This window comes from Pogoniulus pusillus, chromosome 13 (assembly GCF_015220805.1).
Source record: "Pogoniulus pusillus isolate bPogPus1 chromosome 13, bPogPus1.pri, whole genome shotgun sequence".
NCBI lineage: Eukaryota > Metazoa > Chordata > Aves > Piciformes > Lybiidae > Pogoniulus > Pogoniulus pusillus.
This window is the reverse complement of record NC_087276.1, coordinates 17,513,994-17,536,039: the sequence shown is the minus strand read 5'-3', so window position 1 is coordinate 17,536,039 and position 22,046 is coordinate 17,513,994. Positions and strand designations below refer to the sequence as shown.

The 22,046-nt window shown below is 50.7% G+C and overlaps 1 long non-coding RNA gene across 2 annotated transcripts in view; it reads right to left on the bottom strand.

Annotated features, from left to right (window-relative positions):
• LOC135180319 (uncharacterized) overlaps positions 1 to 14,832 on the bottom strand; it is a 49,070-nt gene extending 34,238 nt beyond the window's left edge. For both annotated transcript variants that reach the window (XR_010304387.1, XR_010304386.1), the window contains exon 1: positions 14,711 to 14,832. This is a non-coding gene — a long non-coding RNA (uncharacterized LOC135180319). The remainder of the gene's footprint in view (positions 1 to 14,710) is intronic.
• Between the last annotated feature and the right edge of the window lie 7,214 nt (positions 14,833 to 22,046).

The following is a 22,046-nucleotide window of genomic DNA, read 5'->3' as shown; positions in this document are numbered from 1 at the left end:
TGGGTGGTCCTGCTTGGCAGGGGGGGTTGGACTGGATAATCCCTGGAAGTCCCTTCCACCCTCTAAGGTTCTGTGATCAAACATGAACATCTCAACAGGGATTCTTCACCAGAAGTGAGGCAAGAGTGACTCAAACTAATTAATGCTGTTGCTGCAAAAAACTTAGGGTCTACAGAACTCTGTTCATGTCTAGGCAGTGACCTGACAATCCCATGGTTGACAGCTGCTGTCCTTCTGGTAAAGCTTCCATGAATTGGAGAATAAATCTGATGAGGAGAGACTGAAGGAGCTGGGGATGGTTAGTGTGAAACAGAGGAGGCTGAGGGCAGACCTCATGGCTGTCTGCAGCTAACTGAAAGGAGGCTGTGGAGAGGTTGATGCTGGTCCCTGCTCACAGGTCATTAGTGACAGAACAAGAGGGAATGGCCTCAAGCTGCAACAGGGCAGGTTTAGACTGGACATGAAGAAACATTTTTCCCAGCAGGAATGGTCAGGCACTGGAAAGTGCTGCCCAGGGAGGTGGTGGAGTCACCAATCCTTGGATGAGTTTAAAAGTGGTTTGGATGTGGTGCTTGGGGCTATGGTTCAGAGTGAGTCTTGTAGGGTAGGGTTCTGGGTTGGACTTGGTGATCCTGAGGGGCTTTGCCAGCCTGAATGGTTCTGTGATTCTGTGAATCACAGTCCCATGAATACAAGATCCCCTGCATGAAATAGCATGAGATTGGCACAGGCACAATGATTTGGTTCTCAAACTCCATCACTCCCAAGAAAATCACAAACAGCACAACCACTCTGGCAGAAAATCCAACACAGCCCTCAGCCGAGGAGAGCAGCTCCCTTCAGCAGAATCCCAGAATCAACCAGGTTGGAAGAGACCTCCAAGCTCATCCAGGCCAACCTAGCACCCAGCCCTAGCCAGTCAACTAGACCATGGCACTAAGTGCCTCATCCAGGCTTTGCTTGAACACCTCCAGAGATGGTGACTCCACCACCTCCCTGGGCAGCCCATTCCAATGCCAATCACTCTCTCTGTGAAGAAGACCTGACTTACACTCACTGTGAGTCGGTGGACAGAAACAGCTGTTGCACAGGATCCCAGCATGGTGGCAGCTGGAAGGGACCTCTGGAAATCATTCAGTCCAACCTCCTGCTTAAACAGGGTCACCCACAGCAGCTTGCCCAGCATCACAATGCCATGGAGGGTTTGGAAGCTCTCTAGGCCTCCAACACCCTCGTGCCAAACAAGTTTCTGCTCCTGTTCACATCTCACATTCTGGTTTCTCAGGGTAGGCTTCCCAAGAATCTGGAGAGGGCTTCTGACTGCTCTGGACATCTGCCATGCTGCTGCCCAGCAAACAATTCCAACTCCTGCTAGATTCATTTATTTTGGTGCATTTGAAGGACGGAATCCACGACTGAGCACCCAATGCCCTTCCCTTACACTTGCAATTTACCAACCAAACAGCTACAAACAAGGCTGTTAAAGGCATGGAGATTTGCCAGAACCACCACGATCTTTTGGGGTTATTTTATCTTTATCAAAGCTTTATCTCAGTGATTGATCAGCATCCAGCCTTGTGCCTGTGTGCAGAAAGGGTGTTTAGGAGAACGAGATGAGTTTCCATCTGGGATGTCTGTCTTGACTTGATTTAGGAGACCAGATTTAATAAGCAGTTATCAAACACTTTCTTTTCTGCTTTTATTGTAGCCTGGGCAGAGATTTAAGAGCACTGATGATAAGCTAGATGTGAGGGATAGGATGGGGTTTCTTTTTCAAACTGCTTCTTAAATATCTTGTAAATATTGAGAGATAAAATGAGAAGAATTTATGAAGGCATAAAATATATCCAGGCTTGCTATAAAGCTTGATTAGATGTATTGATTAGACACTAAAAACCCTACAGTTTGCTTTTAATGAGCTATAAATGATGTGTCCAAACTGAGGAGCAACCTTTTCAAAGCTGCTGGAGAAGAGGCAGCATCTTCCCTTTCTGAAGGCTTTGCAACCCAGCTCAAGCTCAAGTAAAATAAGTGAAAACCAAAGCGTACCTTTAACATGCTTTGGTTTTCTAGTTGTTAATGGCATGGGAAGAACTCAACAGTTTTAAGTGGCTTTGGGTCATGCCCTGAGCAGAGCTCAAGGATAAATCCATTCCACTGATTAAAGCAAGAGGCATTACCTGGATTTCAAACACCTGCAACAAATCATCCACCAGAAATCCACAGGCTAGGATGTATCTGCAGGGTGGCTGCAAAGCTAACACTGCCTTTCAGAGGAGCTCAAGAAAAGTCTCTTGGTGCTCTCAAGCAACTTGTAAAGAGCAGAAAGTTCCATTTCCTGGATGACTTCTTCTGCACTCACCTCAAGGGGCATTTTAGATACACTGAGGCTCTAAGATAGCACAGACATGGGCTTGTACCCCAAGAATATTTGCAGCACATAGGGAACAAAAAAGGCAACAAGTTCCACCTTGGATCAGCTTGGGGGCCACTAAGACTGAATATCCAGCACAGGGTTTTGATGAGACAGAAGAAGTGAATTAGAAAGAGAGACTGTGGTAAGACCAGAAATGCTGAGAAGTCACCTACAAGTGCCAAGTTAGTTGTGGCCCTGCAGTCTTGTCTGCTCCATGATCTTTGGTTAGAATCATAGAATCAACCAGGTTGGAAGAGACCTCCAAGCTCATCCAGGCCAACCTAGCACCCAGCCCTGTCCAGTCAACTAGACCATGGCACTAAGTGCCTCATCCAGGCTTTGCTTGAACATCTCTAGGGACAGCGACTCCACCACCTCCCTGGGCAGCCCATTCTAATGCCAATCACTCTCTCTGCCAACAACTTCCTCCTAACATCCAGTCTAGACCTCCCCTGGCACAGCTTGAGACTGTGTCCCCTTCTTCTGTTGCTGCTTGCCTGGTAGAAGAGACCAACCCTACCTGGCTCAGAAACAAAAGAGGTGATTGTTAGAGCATGGGCACAATTTCATGGAGCTCACAGAAGGCTGCTCCATAACTTGAACCATAGAATGGTTTGGGTTGGTAGAGACCTCCAAAGCTCATGCAGTCCAACTCCTCACACTCAGCAGGAACATCCTCCACTAGAGCAGGTTGCTCACAGCTCTGTCCAGCCTCACCTGGAGTATTTCCAGAGATAAGGCCTCAACCTGTTGCAGTATTCCAGCAGCCTCCTGCTGCAGAACTTGTTCCTCACATCCAACCTCAATCTGCTCTGCTCTAGTTTGCAGCCATTGCCCTCATCCTGTACCTGCAGGCCTTTGCAAACAGTCTGTCTGCAGCCCTCTTGTAGACCCTTCAGGTACTGGAAGGTTGCTATTAGGTCTTCCTGGAGACTTCTCCAGGATGAAGGAACACAGAGGATTCACAGCAAGGGCTGTTACCTATCCACTGTATTCTTTCTAAATCACTTTTTTTTAATGGGATAAGCAATCAAATAGTTTATTTGCAGGTGGCTCTGGCTGGATTTCTGGTAGCCCTACTCAGGAGTATAAGGGAGATGTCAGTGTTGGGCTGCAGCAATGACTGATTCTCTCTGCCCTGAACACTACACTGACAGCATGGAAAAATCTTCACTTCAGAAATGTCATCCTTTGCATTTTGCTTCCCCTCAGACTTCTCTGGTATTAGAAAGATGCTGCTGCTTGAGAGGAAGCAAACAGCATGAAGACACCTCCATTCACAGGAGCTTGAAGGGTTGCCAGGGGTGGGAAATGAAACAATCAGGAGGAGCAGACAGAAAGAAAAACCACCCCCACGTGTGGCAAGTTGGTGCTGCCAAGCAATAAAAAGGCTCTGTAAGAGGAGAGGGGGAGCTGGGGAAGGAAAGTGTCAGCCTGAGAAATGCTTTGACAGAGAAAATACACAAGCAAAAGGTAGAATCTTTGGGGAGAGGGTGCAACAGAAAGGGAAAAATAAAACCAAATTAGCATAGAGCAGAAGTTTTTGTCAGGGCTCAGAGCAGCCCAAAACATAGCTGGGAAGGTAATGCAAAACCCAGCAAAACTGGGTGAAAATTAACTGACTTCAAATGCAGGTCTAGGTCCTCCTTAGACACAAAGTGGAGGTTGGCACAAGCTGTGAGCTGCCTCTTCAGACAGACTCAGAACCCCCCCCAGAAAGAATACAAAGTCTGCTCCCACTTTTCTACTGCCTGCTACTCCCAGGGAGTAGAAAACTGATTTACAGGTAACTGAAAATGTGGTTGCAATGGCTGAGTGACAGGAGAGACACCTCTGGTCCCAAAATAGAATCATATAGAATCATAGAATCAACCAGGTTGGAAGAGACCTCCAAGATCATCCAATAAGCAATCCAGGGATTGATCTCTTCCCCTGGGAGATGCAGGATGTTACACATGGAAAAGATCTCTCCAGTCACACACCTGGCTGGGATCACCAACGCTTGTCAACAGCAGCCAAATGCTTCAGAGAGAACAATAAGGCAACTTGCCCTAAAATCAAACAAACCCCAGCATGGTGGGCAATGCAGAGGGCCCCTGGAGATCATCCAGACCAAGCTCCCTGCCAGAGCAGAGCACCCACATCAGCTTACCCAACCTCACAATGCCGGGGGGGGGGGGGTTGGAAGCTCTCCAGAGAAAGAGACTCCACAGCCTCTCTGGGCAGCCTGCTCCAGGCCTCCAGCACCCTCACACCAAACAACTTTCTCCTCCTCTTCAGTTGGAACCTCCTGGGTTCCAGTCTGTGCTCATTGACCCTTGTGCTGTCCCTGGGCACCACTGTGCAGAGTCTGACCCCAGTCTCTCGCCCCCCACAGCTCCTTTAGCTCTGTGGTGGAGGGCCACGTAGGCCCAAATGGCCTTGTTCACAGGCCTGTGCTTGCCTGGCCGTGTTTTCCCGCCGAAAGGTGGTTTTCTGTCCAAAGCACATTGAGCAGACACAGGAGCACAGCAAGCCTGGCACCTTAGAGCCTGCCCTGCTTACACAAGGTAACCAGGCTGCACAAGCTCATGCGCTCAGCGTGTGGCCCTCCTGAGCTCTTCCCGTATTTGGGGGTACCAGGCCTATGGACTCTACCCTATTTGGCATCTTTTGGCCTGCTGCCAGACGCTTATTGGACAGTACTGTGGCCAAAGGACCATCCATCTCGGCCCACATCTCGTAAACAGGGCAATTCAGTGCTCCTGCCACCCTCCTCCACCCACCTCTCCTAGCCTCTAGGGCCACTACCGCTGTGTATGACTCCATCCCACGGTACTCTGCACCGATGCAGTGGGCGACTGACCAAGGCGCTCCCGGACAGCTCACCGCTCTCAGCCCATCGCCATCCCCAGCCCACCGCCGTCCCCAGCCCACCGCTCCCAGCCCATCGCCATCCCCAGCTCACCGCTCTCAGCCCATTGCCATCCCCAGCCCATCGCCGCCCCCAGCCCATCGCCATCCCCAGCCCATCGCCGTCCCCAGCTCACCGCTCTCAGCCCATCGCCGCCCCCAGCCCATCGCCGCCCCCAGCCCATCGCCGCCCCCAGCCCATCGCCGCCCCCAGCCCATCGCCGCCCCCAGCCCATCGCCGCCCCCAGCCCATCGCCGCCCCCAGCCCATCGCCGCCCCCAGCCCATCGCCGCCCCCAGCCCACCGCCGCCCCCAGCTCACCGCTGCCCCCAGCTCACCGCTCTCAGCCCATCGCCATCCCCAGCCCATCGCCGTCCCCAGCCCACCGCTCCCAGCCCATCGCCATCCCCAGCCCATCGCCGTCCCCAGCTCACCGCTCCCAGCCCATCACCGTCCCCAGCCACCGCTCCCAGCCCATCGCCGTCCCCAGCTCGCCACATCAGCCCGACCGTGCCCGTGGAGCCTCCTCAGCCAGCGCGCCCCAATATCCGAACTGAACTATTCAGATCCACGAGGATCAGCCGCGTGGCTTTCGCTACGCGTATTTGGGACCACAGAATCATAGAATCAACCAGGTTGGAAGAGACCTCCAAGCTCATCCAGTCCAACCTAGCACCCAGCCCTATCCAACCAACTAGACCATGGCACTAAGTGCCTCAGCCAGGCTTTTCTTGAAGACCCCCAGGGATGGTGACTCCACCACCTCCCTGGGCAGCCCATTCCAATGGGAAATCACTCTCTCTGTGAAGAACTTCTTCCTAACATCCAGCCTATACCTACCCTGGCACAACTTGAGACTGTGTCCCCTTGTTCTATTGCTGGTTGCCTGGGAGAAGAGGCCAACCCCCACCTGGCTACAATGCCCTTTCAGGTAGTTGTAGACAGTAATAAGATCACCCCTGAGCCTCCTCTTCTCCAGGCTAAACACACCCAGCTCCCTCAACCTCTCCTCATAGGGTTTGTGCTCCAGGCCCCTCACCAGCTTTGTTGCCCTTCTCTGGACATGTTCAAGCACCTCAACATCCTTCTTGAATTGAGGGGCCCAGAACTGGACACAGTACTCAAGGTGTGGCCTGACCAGTGCTGAGTACAGGGGAAGAATAACCTCCCTTGACCTACTGGCCACACTGTGACTCCCATCAGTGAGCAACTGAACAATCTCCATTTGAGCAGCTAAGAAGCCTCAGCGACTTTACCCGTGGCACTTTATGCCACAAAGGCTCTCTACCCAGAACCCTTCCAAACCTCTACCAAATTCCTTAATCCTGCTGTAAATACACATCCTGTAAATCAATTTCACTGACCGCATACAAAGAACTTGTGTGGGTTAATTGCATACAAGTTTGGGGGAAATTCTCTTTGTGTATATTATTAAATGACTTAAAACCTTTCCAAAATCCGGCCTCGTACCTTACCCCAAACACAGACAAAACCCCTTCACAACAAGCTCTTGCTGGGCCAGGCTGGATGTGGGCCTGGGCAGCTTAATCTAGTGTGAAGGGTCCCTGCCCTTCCAGACTTGACAATTCTATGATCCTAAATGAGGAGGTCTTCCCCCCCTGCTCCATGAAGCAAATCTGGCAAAGTTCTCCTCAAAGGCAGCTTTGCCACCCAGAGATAAATCTTATCCTGAGTTTGCATTCCAGCTTTATTCACATTGACAGTGAGACTGTGGAGAGCAACAATGGAGGCATCACTGTAAACAAGGTCTGCCTGAATAAGGACTCTGCAGATCAGGGAGACCTCCTTGAAAGTCTGTCTGATGAGGAAAGGCTGAGAGCCCTGGGGCTGGTGAGCATGGAGAAGAGGACCCTGAGACAGGATTTGATCAATGCCTATAACTATCTGAAGAGTGTGAAGAGAAAGGGGCCAGGCTCTTATCAGTGGTGTCCTGTGTTAGACAAGGGACAGTGGATACAGGCTAGAACCCAGGAGGTCCCACCTCAACATCAGGAGAAACACGTTTGGTGTGAGGGTGCTGGAGGCCTGGAGCAGGCTGCCCAGAAAGGCTGTGGAGTCTCCTTCTCTGGAGACTTTCCAAATCCCCCTGGATGTGTTCCTGTCTGCCCTGCCCTGGCAGGGAGTTGGTCTGGATGACCTCTGGAGGTCCCTTCCAAGCCCTACCCTTCTGCAATTCTATGACCACACTAACAGTTCATTATTAAACATTCATTTCATCTTAAAAAGTGCTTGAACAAGAGCAACTTCTTTGTTTAAGAACAACTTTTCAGTGCCTGAGATCTGCAGTTTTGCCTCTTGATTACTCTTTTTGGTTGCCAAGAGGTGCTCTAACTCTAATTATGCTGCAGATGAATTTAGGTTCTGTTGGGAGCAGCAGCAGCAGCTCATACATGGGATTTATTTATCTCATTTTTTTAGATTTAGGGAAGGTTTTATGAACCTCTGAAAGAAGATCTTTACTTTTTAAAGTGATTCTCCTTAAAGTGACAGGGAAAAATGCAACCAATTGAGTGGAATCCTTTATATTAAACACAGATAACAAGAGTGACTAAGAAATGGGAAGAGATCCATTTGGAAGCAGCCAGAGAAGCTGTGTCATGGCTGTTTATAGCTGCCATTCCTGCTTTTACAGCTTGGAATTCTTTTTCTGTCAGCTATTCAACTGAAAGTTAAGCTGAGCTTAGTCTCAACCTATAAAAATCTTGTTGAGGAAGAAAAGTCAGGATTCAGCACAGCCAAGCTCAAGCTTTGATGCATCCTGGAGGTGTCCTCCTGCTCACAGCTACTAGGTTGGATCCAGAGCAAGGTTTCTCTGGAATGTGTCCAGAGAAGGGCAACAAGGCTGGTGAAGGGCCTGGAACACAAACCCTATGAGGAGAGGCTGAGGGAGCTGGGGGTGTGCAGCCTGGAGAAGAGAAGGCTCAGGGGGGACCTCATTGCTGTCTACAACTACCTGAAGGGAGGCTGTAGTCAGGTGGGGTTGGCCTCTTCTCCCAGACAACCAGCAACAGAACAAGGGGACACAGTCTCAAGTTGTGCCAGGGGAGGTCTGAGCTGGATGTTAGGAGGAAGTTGTTGTCAGAGAGAGTGATTGGCACTGGAATGGGCTGCCCAGGGAGGTGGTGGAGTCACTGTCCCTGAAGGTGTTCAAGAAAAGACTGGATGAGGCACTTAGTGCCATGGTCTAGTTGGTAGGATAGGGTTGGGGGATAGGTTGGACTGGATGAGCTTGGAGGTCTCTTCCAACCTGGTTGGTTCTGTGATTCTGCTCCTTTCAAAGGGCATTGAAGAGGTTTGAATGTCAGTAGTACTCAGCAGCTCTGCCTGCTGGGAGTTAAGAGAGGAGTTAAGGCTGGACAAAAGCTACATTCAAAAGGTACAGGTAGCAGCTAATGTCATGAAGAGCAGAGTGCCTGCTAGCTATGAGACTCCTTTGTGCAAGGACTGAACAAAAATCAATTGATTTCAACTACTCTTTTCTGCCCTGAGTGCAAGAAGGTAGCTGAAGCATCTCATTTTGGGGAAATATTGGCCCTGGCTGCCCAGAGGTGGCAGAAGCCACATCCCTGGAACCATTGCAGGGCAGGTTGTTCAGGGCTCTGAGCAATTGCTCTAGCTGGGGATGTCCCTGCTGGATGCAGGGCAGTTGAACTGGATGACCCTGAAAGGTCCTTCCAACCCAACCCAGTCTGTGATTAACATCCCAGAATTACAGCAAAAAGATGAGCAAGGAGCCGCCTGCTGAGGGGAACACAGAAGGAGCTGGATCAATCTGCCAGGCAGGCACCAAGGTAGCCCTGCCACTTTCAGCCTCCAGGTAGCTCTGTGCCAGCCAGTGTGGACACCCCCAGGTTCTGAGAATAAGTGTTCAAGGCAGGGAAAGTGCTGGAATCAGCAGGACAAAGGCCAGGAGTAGCAGCAGAAGACAGAGGCATGCAGCAGGAGCAAACACAATGTCAGCAGCCACAAATCAAACAGCCCTCCAGAAACCTATGTGGTGCTACTGTCAAGGAGGAGTTCCACTCCATCCCATTGTCAAATAGAACACTAAGAGCACCCAGGAGGAAGCCACATTCAAGCATGAAGATCAGTGTGTGCTGTGAGATCAAAATGCACAGGACCTTCTTCCAAAGGGAAGTCCAGAGAGGTGGGAGCTGCCCCACCCCTGGGGCCATTGCAGGTCAGGTTGTTTGGGGCTCTGAGCAACCTGCTCTGGCTGCAGATGTCCCTGCTGACTGCAGTGGGGGTTGGACTGGGTGAACTTGAGAGATCCTTTCCGACCTAAACCAGACTGGGATTCTGGGAAGCCCACCATGGTTGACATTCCCTGCAAGCCTTCTTGTCCAATTTTCTAGAGCCCCTAATGCATTTTAGAAGCACAAATCCCAAGCCTGATATTTATCACTAGCTTAGCAGTGTGAGCAGGAGGAGGAATTCCTGGTTGATAGACCCCTCAGTGTCCTCCTGCCAGAGCACAAGAGGAATTTCTGGGTAAGTTTTAGAGGCCTGAAATGGTGCCACAGCTGTTACACTACAAACCAGGCAGCAGTCTCCTGGGCCAGAGCTGGATCTGCAGTGTCCAACCCACTTAGAAATACCACAGCTACACTGTTAGATCCAAAGAGCTACTGCAATGGTTCTGAGCAACAAAATGATCCCACACACTTATTTATTCACTGGACAGCAGGTTGGAAGGGATCTCAAGCATCACTTAGTTCAACCTTTCAGGGTCAGAACACAGTTTAACTGAGCTGGCCCAGCACCCTGTCAAGCTGGGCCATGACACTGTCTAATGTAGGAGACTCCACCACCTGCCTTGGGAGTTTATTCCAAAGACCCTCACACTGTTGAGCAGCATTTCCAAACTGTAGCCACTGACCAAGGGCTTTAAACTAAATGCTTCATAAGACCAGTTGCAAAGTCTCCCAAACAAGCCTGTGCCCTCGGAACGTTCATTCAGATGACTCCTCCAAGATAAGTAACCCTTGCAGGGTACCTGAAGGTACAACACAGTAAAGAAGTCATAGAATGGTCTGAGGTGGAAGGGACCTTAAAGAGCCAAGCCCCTGCCATGGGCAGGGACACCTCCCACCAGTCCAGGTTGCTCAAGGCCTCATCCAACCTGGCCTTCAACACCTCCAGGCAGGGGACATCCACAATCTCCCTGGGCAACCTGTGCCAATGTTTCACCCCCCTCACTGGAAAGAACTTCTTCCTAACTTACACTCTCAATCTGCCTTCTCCCAGTGCAAAGCCATTGTCCCTTGTCCATCTGTCCAAAGTCCCTCCCCAGCTCTCTCATAGTCCCTTCAGGCACTGCAAGGCTGCTCTGAGATCTTCCCTGAGCCTTCTCTTCTCCAGGCTAAACAGCCCCAACTCTCCTAGTCTGTCCTCACAGGGGAGGTTCTCCAGTCGACTGATCATCTTCATGGCCTCCTCTGCACCTGCTCCAGCAGCTCCATGTGCCTGTGGTGCTGTGGGCACCAGAACCAGAGGCAGTGCTGCAGGTTAAGTCTGAGCAGAGCAGAGGGGCAGAATCCCCTCCCTGTGCTGCTGCTCTCCCTGCTCTGGATGCAGCCAGCACACAGCTGGCTCCTGGGGAGTTTGTTACCAGGTGACAACCCCAAGGCCTCTTAAACCACTCCTTGTCCAGCCTGGATTTGTGCTTGGGATTGCCCCAATCCAGATGCAGAACCCTGCACTTGGCCTTACTGAACTTCATGAGGTGGGCTTGGGGCCACCTCTGCAGCCTGCTCTCTGGCTGGACCCTTCCCTCCAGGGGTCAGCCACAGCACACAGCTTGGTGTCATCTTGCTGAGAGTGCCTCAGCCCCACTGCCCACCTCACCAACAACGGCAGACACCATTTCATTTGATACAGCACTGACATTCCAGGGCTTGGAGCTTCCAAACACCGCTTGTATCTTCCTGTTAGAGCAGTGCAAGCCTAGGCACAGCCATCAGAGCCTGTGACTGCTTCTTGCATGCTAAATCCAGAGAAGTAAATCTCATTAAGCTCAAAGGCAGCAGTCGCTGCACCTGTTTGACAGATTTATTATCCCCCAAACCCGGCACACCGATGCGAAATGCAGCTATGAAGTGAACAGCTACACTGCACAAACAGCCAGCTATTAGCTCTAGTCTGGGAACGAGGAGGTGGCAGATAAGGAGCTCCAGTGGGACAATTAACAAGTGTCAAAGCCTAGGCTGAAAGAGGCATTTGTCTACAAGAGCCAATGAGGATCTACGTCCTCACACCACAGCTAAATTCCGCTCGCTCGGAGTACAGGGAAGCAAAGAAGGGGAATAAAACCAGAAGTCTCCTCTCTCCTTCCAAATCCCAGCATGGTGGGAGCTGGAAGGGACCTCTGGGGATCACTGAGTTGTTTTGGTTGGAAAAGAGCTCTAAGACCATCAAGTTCAACTGTCAACCTAAGACCAAGACAGCCATTAAACCATTAAAGGTCCCTCTGCAGCCTCCCTGTAGGATCCCTTCAGCTCTTGGGAGACAGCTCTAAGGTCACTCTAGAATCTTCTCTTCTCCAGGCTCCCTCAGCCTACCCTCTAGCAGAGGTGTTCATTTGCTTGGTAAGCATAGCCCTGTTGAGGATAGCTCCCACATAGCTCCTCTTCTTGCTCTCCCCTCTCAAACGAGCTTCAGTGCAAAGGAGGCACAGGGGAAGTATCAGAGCCTACAAAACAGCTGAGGACATCTCCTCCTCATTCTCCAGGTAGCAAAAGGGAAACCAGGAACACCTCAGCCTGAAATCCCACTGGATTTATGCTTGGAGCTCCAGGCAGGCTAATGAACATTTTTTTCTTAAAGACCACCTCTAATTATGCTCCAGTAATTTGCCAGCCAAAAAAAATCAATTGCAGGTGCAAGATAACAGCATTTGGGTGTCTGATTAATTGAGGAGTCTCACAAATCAAGTAGATGTCCACACTGCCGTGCTGCACTTGCAGCTTTGCTGCCTCCTAATTTTGTGCATGTGCGGACACCAAAAAGGTGGGGGTTCAGGTCATTTTTAACATGGGTCTTATATGCACAAGATCGATGTGGTCATGCACTTAAGGCTCTAGAATTCAATGATTCAATGGTTGGGGACTGATGCAGAATGTGTCGAGGTTTGCACCCAACTCTACCTCATCCACAGCTCTCACCATGGGCATGGATCCTCCACGGTACAACAATCATAGGATTGTCAGGGTTGGAAGGGACCTTGAGGATCATCCAGTCCCAACCCACTGCCATGGGCAGGGACACCTCACACTAGGATCAAGCTGCCCAGACCCACAGCCAGCCTGGCCTTAAACACTTCCAGGGATGAAGCTCCCACCATCTCCCCGGGCAACCTGTGCCAGGCTCTCACCACCCTCATGCTGAAGAAATTCTTCCTAACATCCAATCTGAATCTACCCACTGATAGTTTTGCTCTATTCCCCCCAGTCCTATCTCTACCTGATACCCTAAAAAGTCCCTCCCCAGCTTTCTTGTAGCCCCCTTCAGATATTGGAAGGCCACAATAAATTCTCTCTGGAGCCTTCTCCTCTCCAAACTGCACAGCCCCAATTCTCTCAGCCTGTCCTCAGAGTGGAGCAGCTCCAGCCCTCTGATCATCCTGGTGGCCCTTCCAGTGCCTCCAGATCTTTCATGTAATAGGATGCTTCATTCAAACTAAAACCCACAGCTAAGATTTGATCAAGATTTATGAGTTCTTAGCAGAAGCCCTCCCAGAGATGCCTGCACACTTCTGCAGACCACAGATGAAATCTTCTGAGATGCCAGGAGGACTTGCCCCCTAGAGTGCAGTGTGTGGCTTCTGAGCAGCAAGGCTGAGAGAGAGAAAGAGGCTGGAGGCAGACAGGCATGGAGGCTGACAGCAACAAATGAGCCAGGAAATTCCCTTCATAACTGGAGAACAGGGCTGGTGAAGAGCAGCTAAGGGAGCTAGGGGTGTTCAGCCTGGAGAAAAGGAGGCTGAGGGCAGAGCTTCTGGCTCTCTGCAAGTCCCTGAGAGGAGGATGCAGCCTGCTGAGGGTTGGTCTCTCCTTCTAAGGAACAAGTGACAGGGCAAGAGCAAGTAGCTCAAGTTGCACCAAGGGAGGTTTAGACTGAACATTAAACTAAACTTTTTCACTGAAAGGGTTCTCAAATACTATCACAAGGTGCACATCTCAGTGATCAAATCCCTGTCCCCGGAGATGCTTCCAAGAGGCTGAGATGTGGTGCTGAGGGACATGAGTTAGCACCAGCCTTGGTAGCGTTAGAGAAGGGGTGGACTCCATCTCGAAGTTCTTTCCAAACCAAAATGATTCTGTGATTCTAACAGCCCTAAAATATGCACAGGAGGCCACTGATAAGCATGCACCACCCTCACTTGTGGATCCAAGCTTGACCTCTCATGGTTTCTAGGGCACAAAGTCATAAACAGACCTTCCATAAGCAGAAAGGACGCCCAGATAGCATCCCAACCCCCAGCCCAGCACGAATATCAGCTAGCAGCAAAGGGGGCACAGCAAGATGAGGATGGACAAAGCAGCACATCATGCTGAGCCTGGAGAATGCAGGATAAGCAGAGCAGTCTGCATCACATCTGATTACACTGGAGACTGGAACCAACCATACAGCCCCAACCCCAGCAGAAAGCCTCTCTGCACCCACCACACCCCATCAGGACCAGAACCAGAAGACAGGTCCCGCACACAGCAGCTCTCTCGTTTTTTTCAGGGGACTTCTTAGGGCAGAGCAGAATTTCCTGGCGTTCGCTGGTCCGTTTGTGGCACCGCAATGCCATCTGCTGTCCCTCTCCTTCCCTGGCAGCCTCACCCAGAGCCAGCTGAAGGACAGCGAGCAGCAGAGCTACGGCAGCCCAAACAAAGCCGCTTGAAACGCAAACGGCTCCGCAATCCGTCACTTATCCACACGGATTGCAGCACTTTAACCGGCTAAGGAACACAAGAGATGAGCTCCTGCGCTGGGCTGACCCTGGCTGAATGCCAGGGGCCCAACAAAGCTCTTCCATCACTCCCCTCCTCAGCTGGACGGGGGAGGCTTGCTGATCAAGATAAGGAAAAGCTGAGAGCACTCATCCATTACCAGCAAGGGCAAGACAGCCTCAACTTGGGGAATAAATTCATTTTCCCATCAAACCAGAGCAGGGTAATGAGAAAAAGCCAAATCTTACAGCACCCTGAAGGTGCTTAGAGGCCCCCTTAATGAGCCATCTTAAAGGTCCTCCCTTCTTCCCCCCTTCCCCTGTTGCAATGCCAGGTCACCTCCAAAGAGACATTCTTCCACCAGCAAGAGTCCTTCCCACGGGCTGCAGTTCCTCATAGGCTGCACCAGCATAGGACCTTCCCATGGGGTCACAGATCTTACCAGCAAACCTGCTCCAGCATGGGCTGCTCTCTCTTCGTGGGGCCACATATCCTGCAAGGAGTCTGCTGCAGCACAACTTTCCTACACCATCACAGCCTCCTTTAGGCAGCCACGTGCTCCACCAAGGCACTCCCAGCAGAGGTGTGCACGGACCTCACCAAAGCCCTTCATGAGCTGCAGGTGTGCACTGACCCCACCAAAGCCCTTCATGAGCTGCAGGTGTGCACTGACCCCACCAAAGCCCTTCATGAGCTGCAGGTGTGTACCGACCCCACCAAAGCCCTCCATGGGCTGCAGGTGTGCACTGACCCCACCAAAGCCTGGGTGTGCTGGTGAATGAGAAGCTCAACATGAGCCAGCAATGTGCACTGACAGCCCAGAAAGCCAACCAGAGCCTGGGCTGCATCCAGAGCAGTGTGGGCAGCAGGACAAGGAAAGGGATTCTGCCCCTCTGCAGAGACCCCACCTGGAGCACTGTGCCCAGCTCTGGAGAACCTGGCACAGGAAAGATCTGCAGGTGCTGGAAGGTGTCCACAGAAGGGCCACCAGGATGATCAGAGAGTTGGAGCTGCTCTGCTCTGAGGACAGGCTGACACAGTTGAGGCTCTGCAGACTGGAGAGGAGAAAGCTCCAGGGAGACTTTATTGTGGCCTTCCAATATCTGAAGGGGGCTACAAGAAAGCTGGGGAGGGACTTTTTAGGGTGTCAGGTAGAGATAGGACTGGGGGGAATAGAGCAAAACTATCAGTGGGTAGATTCAGATTGGATGTTAGGCAGAAGTTCTTCAGCATGAGGGTGGTGAGGGCCCGGCACAGGTTGGCCAGGGAGGTGGTGGAAGCCTCATCCCTGGAAGTGTTTAAGGCCAGGCTGGCTGTGGGTCTGGGCAGCTTGATCTAGAGTGAGGTGTCCCTGCCCATGGCAGTGGGGTTGGGACTGGATGATCCTTGAGATCCCTTCCAACCCTGACAGTTCTGTGATTCTAGAAAAGTTAGGGATAAAACAGTTAGCAAAGAGGATTCCTTCACCAGGAGCCAGCAGCACACAGATGAGCACAGCAAGAAAGCAGAAGGCTGTGCCTAGCCCAGTTCACATCCTGACTCTGTATCTCTACATTAATCCTTGCTGCAGCTCGCAGGGCAGGCCCAGGAGGGAAGCAAACAGATGGACAATGACTTATCATTGGAGAGGCTTGGATCAGCAACTTACAAATTCAGGGGTTTATACAGCAAAAGCAACTTAGTCATCCAAACAAATAGATATGTGCCCTGGGGAGGAGAAAAATCTGGATGGCAAGAGAAGGGGAATAAAACCTTCAGAACAAAAACATAAAGGCTATGAGGAGGCAGGAGACAAAAACATATAGAAAGGGAATACAAAGAGCCAAGGAGACAGAGCAGGTACCCACAGCTCTGCTAAATGCTGCTTCCTTGTGTGACTGCTTCATAACATGGTGAAAGAAAGGCTGTGATGAAAACCATTGCATAAGGCAGTCTCCCTAACACACAGGGCTGGGCAGTTGTGTCTTCTTCAGCCTAGATTTCCTTACCCCTAGTTTTGCAGAGAAAGACTGAGGCTGTCAAGCTCCCACATGTGGACTCAAATCCCTTCTCCAGCTGTGAGAAGCCCACAGACCCTCCCCAGCACTGCCAAGACCATGTACCCACCACATCTGGCCTGAGTCACATCTAACCTGACATTGCTGAGAGCTTGTGGCACATCACAGAAGCACAGAACGGGAGGGGCTGGAAGTGACCTCTGGAGATCATAGAGTCCAACCCCCTTGCCAAGGCAGGGTCACCAGGAGGAAGGTCATACAGGAACACAGCCAGGTGGGTTTGCAATGTCTCCAGAGGTGTCTTGGGTAATCTGGTCGTGGAGTCACCCAGGAGTACCCAGATGAAGAAGCCAGTTTGTGACAGAAGCATGGTGCACATTCACCTCCTGCACATCAGCAGCCAGATATGACAGGAGATTCAGGGTACATTAAGGTTCAGCATTTAATGTGGTCCCTTGCTTTAGCAGGGAGGTTGTACTGGGTGATCTCCAGAGGTCTTTTCCAACCTCATCAAGCTGGGATTCTGCAGTTAAAATTATTAGTGGGGAGGGAAGGTCACAAAGCAGACTCTCTTAGGCAGTAAATAGCTTCCCTGAAGTCATTTTGCCCTGAAATGTTCTAGAGGAAGCACCCTTGCCAAGGCAGAAGTGATCTAGGTGATCTAATCATGTCAGGGCTGTGTGCTTACCTTGGGTTTGCATTGCAGATTACATGTGGTACAAGGTGTCTAGAAATAGCACAGGCACAGCAGGGCCTTCTCCTGCAGCCTGTTGCTTTCCACCTGTCCAGAAACTCTGTGCCAGATCCACAGATGCAAATTCGGGTTAAGTCAGAAGCTATCTTCTTGTTCAGCAAGAGGGCATGGGGGAGAGCTGAAATATTGCTGGTATTTACCCTTCACAGGAGGCAAGAGACAGAAAAAGAAACCAGAGCTACAGAGCATTCCCTCCAGGAGCTCCTCAGACATCTGGATTACACTTGGCAGGCAAGGACAGCTACGGTTATTACCCTGGCTCCTATTTCCCACTTCCCCACACAGTGACAGCACCACAGGCTCCATCAAGGAAACAAATCCACACCAAAATCCACCTTGGCACCATTTGATTAGAGCAGGAGAACACTAAAGGCTTTATCTTCAGATACTCCCAATGGATGTTGAGATATTGGATATTTAGGTTTGATGATTTCTTGGATACTAAGGCTATGCTGGAGGCAAGTCAGGCATGTCAAGTGTCCCATCCTGCTGGGGAATCACAGAATGGCTCAGGTTAAAAGAGACCTCAGAGCTCACCTGCTCCAACCTCCACATCATGCCCAGGGACACCTCTACACCTCTCAGCTAGACTCAGCTGCTCAAGGCCTCATCCAGCCTAGACTGCAACACCCCCAGCAAGGAGGCAGCCACAGCCTCCCTGGGCAGCCTGGGACAGACTCTCAGCACCCTCACACTGCAGAACTACTTCCTCAGCTCCACTCTAACCCTGCTCTGCCTCAGCTCCAAACCATTCCCCCTGGGCCTGGCTCCAGACACCTTCAGCAAAGTCTCTCTGCAGCCTTCCTGCAGGATCCCTTCAGGCACTGGCAGGCAGCTCTGAGATCCCCCTGGAGCCTTCTCCTCTCCAGGCTGAACACTCCCAGCTCCCTCATAGCAGAGGTGTACTCATTGATGTGAGTTGTTCCTGTCCACCTTCCAGTTGTTTAGTGCTGCAGAGCGACAGGAACCTCCACTTGCAGCTGTCAGCCAGGGCAAGACTGCAGGGGAATTAATAATAGCTCACTCTCACCTTGCAGCCCTCATGGCAGGCAGAAGTTCAGTAACATGCATCAACTCCCTTGTCCCATTAGTAATCTAGGAGAAGCAGAACTAATGCAACCTCAGCCTCTGCAAGTGATTCTTGCAGCGTGAGGAGATGGTGGAAAATCTCAGCCTGCCATTAACTCCCCACACAGCTCCAGAAGAGCTGAGTTAGAAACCCACCAGCCTGAGGACATCTTTGCCTCCCCATTTACGTTTTAATGGGAGAGCAAAAGGACTTCTTGCTAAGTGCCAGGAGCTGACAGAGCTGTGCACATTCTGAGGGGCTAATAAATGCACTGACCCTTGCTTTTCACATTTTGATGGGGCTGTGGGGAAAAAACTGCTGAAAGAGCTTATCTGCAGCAGTGATAATTACACTTGCTGTGGGGAAGCAGAAAAACACACCAGAGTTACTTGCACCTGCATTTGTGGGATGGTTCTACCTACTCTGCTCTGCTGAGACCCCACCAGTCCCCACTGCTTCCAGCTCTGGTGTCCCCAGCAGAAGAAGGACACAGAGCTGCTGCAGAAGAGTTCAGAAGAGGCCACAAAGATGCTCCAAGGGCTGGAGCAGCTCTGCTGTGAGCACAGGCTGAGGGAGCTGGGGGTGTGCAGCCTGCAGAGGAGAAGGCTCCAGGGGATCTCAAAGCTGCCTGCCACTGCCTGAAGGGATCCTGCAGGAAGGCTGCAGAGGGACTTCTGCTGAAGGTGTCTGGAGCCAGGCCAAGGGGGAATGGTTTGGAGCTGAGGAAGAAGTTCTTCAGTGTAAGAGTGCTGAGAGTCTGTCCCAGGCTGCCCAGGGAGGCTGTGGCTGCCTCCTTGCTGGGGGTGTTGCAGGCCAAGCTGGATGAGGCCTTGAGGAGCTGAGTCTAGCTGAGAGGTGTCCCTGGGCATGGTGTGGAGGTTGGAGAAGATGAGCTCTGAGGTCCCTTCCAAGCTGAGCCAAGGTTGAAGAATAATTTATTTGGGTTTGACACCAAAAAATCAAGTTGCTAAGTACTTGGTCACCTGTAAAACTTTACTTCTTCCCATTCTGAACATCTACAAGCTTCAGCCACACTGTCCATGGCTCTCAGCTGCTTCACTCAAAGAGAAACCACTCTCATAGCAGTTTTATCCAGCAAGAGATGGTCTCTGGGATCATAACTAATTTGAATTATTGCAGTTTGCATTTTTAAGGTTATCCTCCACACCCCCAACATTACATCTTTAAAGCCAATTTGCTGCCTTGTGTTATGCAGCTGAATGCCAAAAGAAAAAGGGCAGGAGTCAAAGTCAAAAAAAAAAAAAAAAAGAAAAGAACAATTTAGCTCCCAAAGTGATTGTATTCTCCTGACACTTTATCGACTCTCTAAAATGAAACAAACTCCAGCAGCAGTCCCTTTATTGCCTGGGCTGGTGCCCTTTCCATACCAAACTGATGAACAGTCAACATCAAGCCAGCCACACGGTTACGGTGCCCCTACAGCTCGATAAAGAGTCAGAGAGCCACAAGGGTTTGCACAGGTAACTGGAAGTGCCAGAAAAACACTCCACAGGCACCACAAACCAGAGTGGTCCTCGTCTGGGTCACAGCCCAGCTGAAAGAAAACCCAGCCCTTGTTTGATGGCTTTGCCCCCATGGCAGACCTGAGCTGGCCATCTCTTTCTCACTCCTTGGTGACTCAGTACAGATAGGATTTGGAGAAAGCCACTTATTACCCTGGGCTGCATCCAGAGCAGTGTGGGCAGCAGGGCAAGGAAAGGGATTCTGCCCCTCTGCAGAGACCACACCTGGAGCACTGTGCCCAGCTCTGGAGAACCTGGCATAGGAAAGATCTGCAGGTGCTGGAAGGTGTCCACAGAAGGGCCACCAGGATGATCAGAGGGCTGGAGCTGCTCTGCTCTGAGGACAAGCTGACACAGTTGAGGCTCTGCAGACTCGAGAGGAAAAGGCTCCAGGGAGACTTTATTGTGGCCTTCCAGTAACTGAAGGGGGCAACAAGAAAGCTGGGGAGGGACTTTTTAGGGTGTCAGGTAGAGATAGGACTGGGGGGAATAGAGCAAAACTATCAGTGGGTAGATTCAGATTGGATGTTAGGCAGAAGTTCTTCAGCATGAGGGTGGTGAGAGCCTGGCACAGGTTGCCCAGGGAGGTGGTGGGAGCTTCATCTCTGGAAGTGTTTAAGACCAGGCTGGCTGTGGGTCTGGGGAGCTTGATCTAGTGTGAGGTGTCCCTGCCCATGACAGGGAGGTTGGAACTGGATGATCCTTGAGATCCCTTCCAACCCTGACAGTTCTGTGATTCTATAACTCTCTGACTTTTTATTTACTGATAATCAATTTTCTTCATTAGAGAGCAATAGGCTCAACTTGAAGTCTAGAAAGGATAGATACAGATATAGATATAGATACAGGTGTAGATATAGATATAGAATAGAAAGCAGATAGATAGATATAGATAGATAGATAGATAGATACACATATAGAGAGTATACTGAAGGCACTGACAGAAAAAGCAAGAAGCAGCTATAAAGGCAGTTTAACCACAAAGCAAGAAGGGATATTTCCTCTTTCAGGGCAGCAATTTCTCCCTGCTTCATGGCCTCTTCTAAGAGAGAAGCAATGAAGTGTTGTGCTGTCCAGAAGAGACACATTTACATTGGTCTCTTAACAGAAGAGCATAAGAAAAAGAACCAGCAGCCCTGCCTGGTTATCTCCTCTCCCAGGCATCTGTCCTGGCTTCCTAAGAGAGACAGAGCTGGGCTAAGCCAGACCCCATACACCATTTGCTTTCAGATGATCCATCAAACACTTCCACTGAAAGCTCCTTGGAGCAGGAATGGGAGGTCTTAAACACTTAGGCTGTCTTAGAGGGGCTGCTGAAAAGATTAATTGTCTGTTTCATACAGCATCCACCAGAAAGCCAGGATGGGAAGCTGAAAATCAATTTTCAAGCTACACCTTGACCCTTCCATGTGCAGCTCCATTGCTGCAGCCCCAAACAAGGAGTGTGGATTTATTCTGGGGGTGGCTGCAGTTTTTATCCAGATGAACCCAAGCTTTCCAGCAGCACTACTGGTGGAAGAAAAAGTTGGTTTCCCCCAGAAAAAGCAGCAGCCAAGGGCTGCAAAGCCACTGCAAGTACAGCCTGCTCTGTGTAAGGCAGTGCCTCTGACATTCCTCTGGGCAAAAGCCACAGACCTGCCAACAGAGCTCTGAAAAGAAGTACAAATACTGTGAGAGGGATGCAAGTTGGGAAAGACAGCAGAAAAGAGCTGACATTCCCTAGAAGTCAGAACAGCTCCTTAGAGCTGATTGTGGCATAGAATCATGAAGGTTGGGAAAGGTCTCCAAGATCACCACCTTCAACTCTTAACCCAGCAGTGCCAGGGCACCACCTAAGCCACATCCCTCAGCATCACATTTATGTGGTTTTGGAACACTTCCACGGATGGAGACTCCATTACTACTCTGAGCACCCTGGGCCAGGGCTTAACCACTCTTTCAGTGAAGAAATTGTTCTTCATGTCCCACCTGGTGCAACCTCAGACCATTTCCTTTTGTCTTAGAGCTTGTTCTTTGGGAGAAGAGACTAACCCCCAGATGGTTCCAGCCTCCTTTCAGGCAGCTGCAGAATCAGAAGCTCTTCCTTCAGCCTCCTTTACTCCAGGCTGAACACCCCCAGCTCCCTCAACTGCCCTTCTCCAGACTCTTCCCCAATTTGGTTGCCCTTCTTTAAAACTCTGATTTCTGAGGTTAGGAGAGTGCCTGCAGCAAGGAGTTGTGATGGCTCAGGATCCATCCATCCAAAATCCCTCAGATGCACACAGAGTGATGTATCATACCAAGGATTTAGTTGCCTAACTTAGGGCTCCAGAATGGTTTTTTCTAGTAAGGCACCCAAATCCTTATGTACTTCTAAGCCTCAACCCATTTGACAAGATGATGCTGTCACAAATCACAGAATCACTGAGGCTGGAAAAGACCTCTGAGGTCTTTCT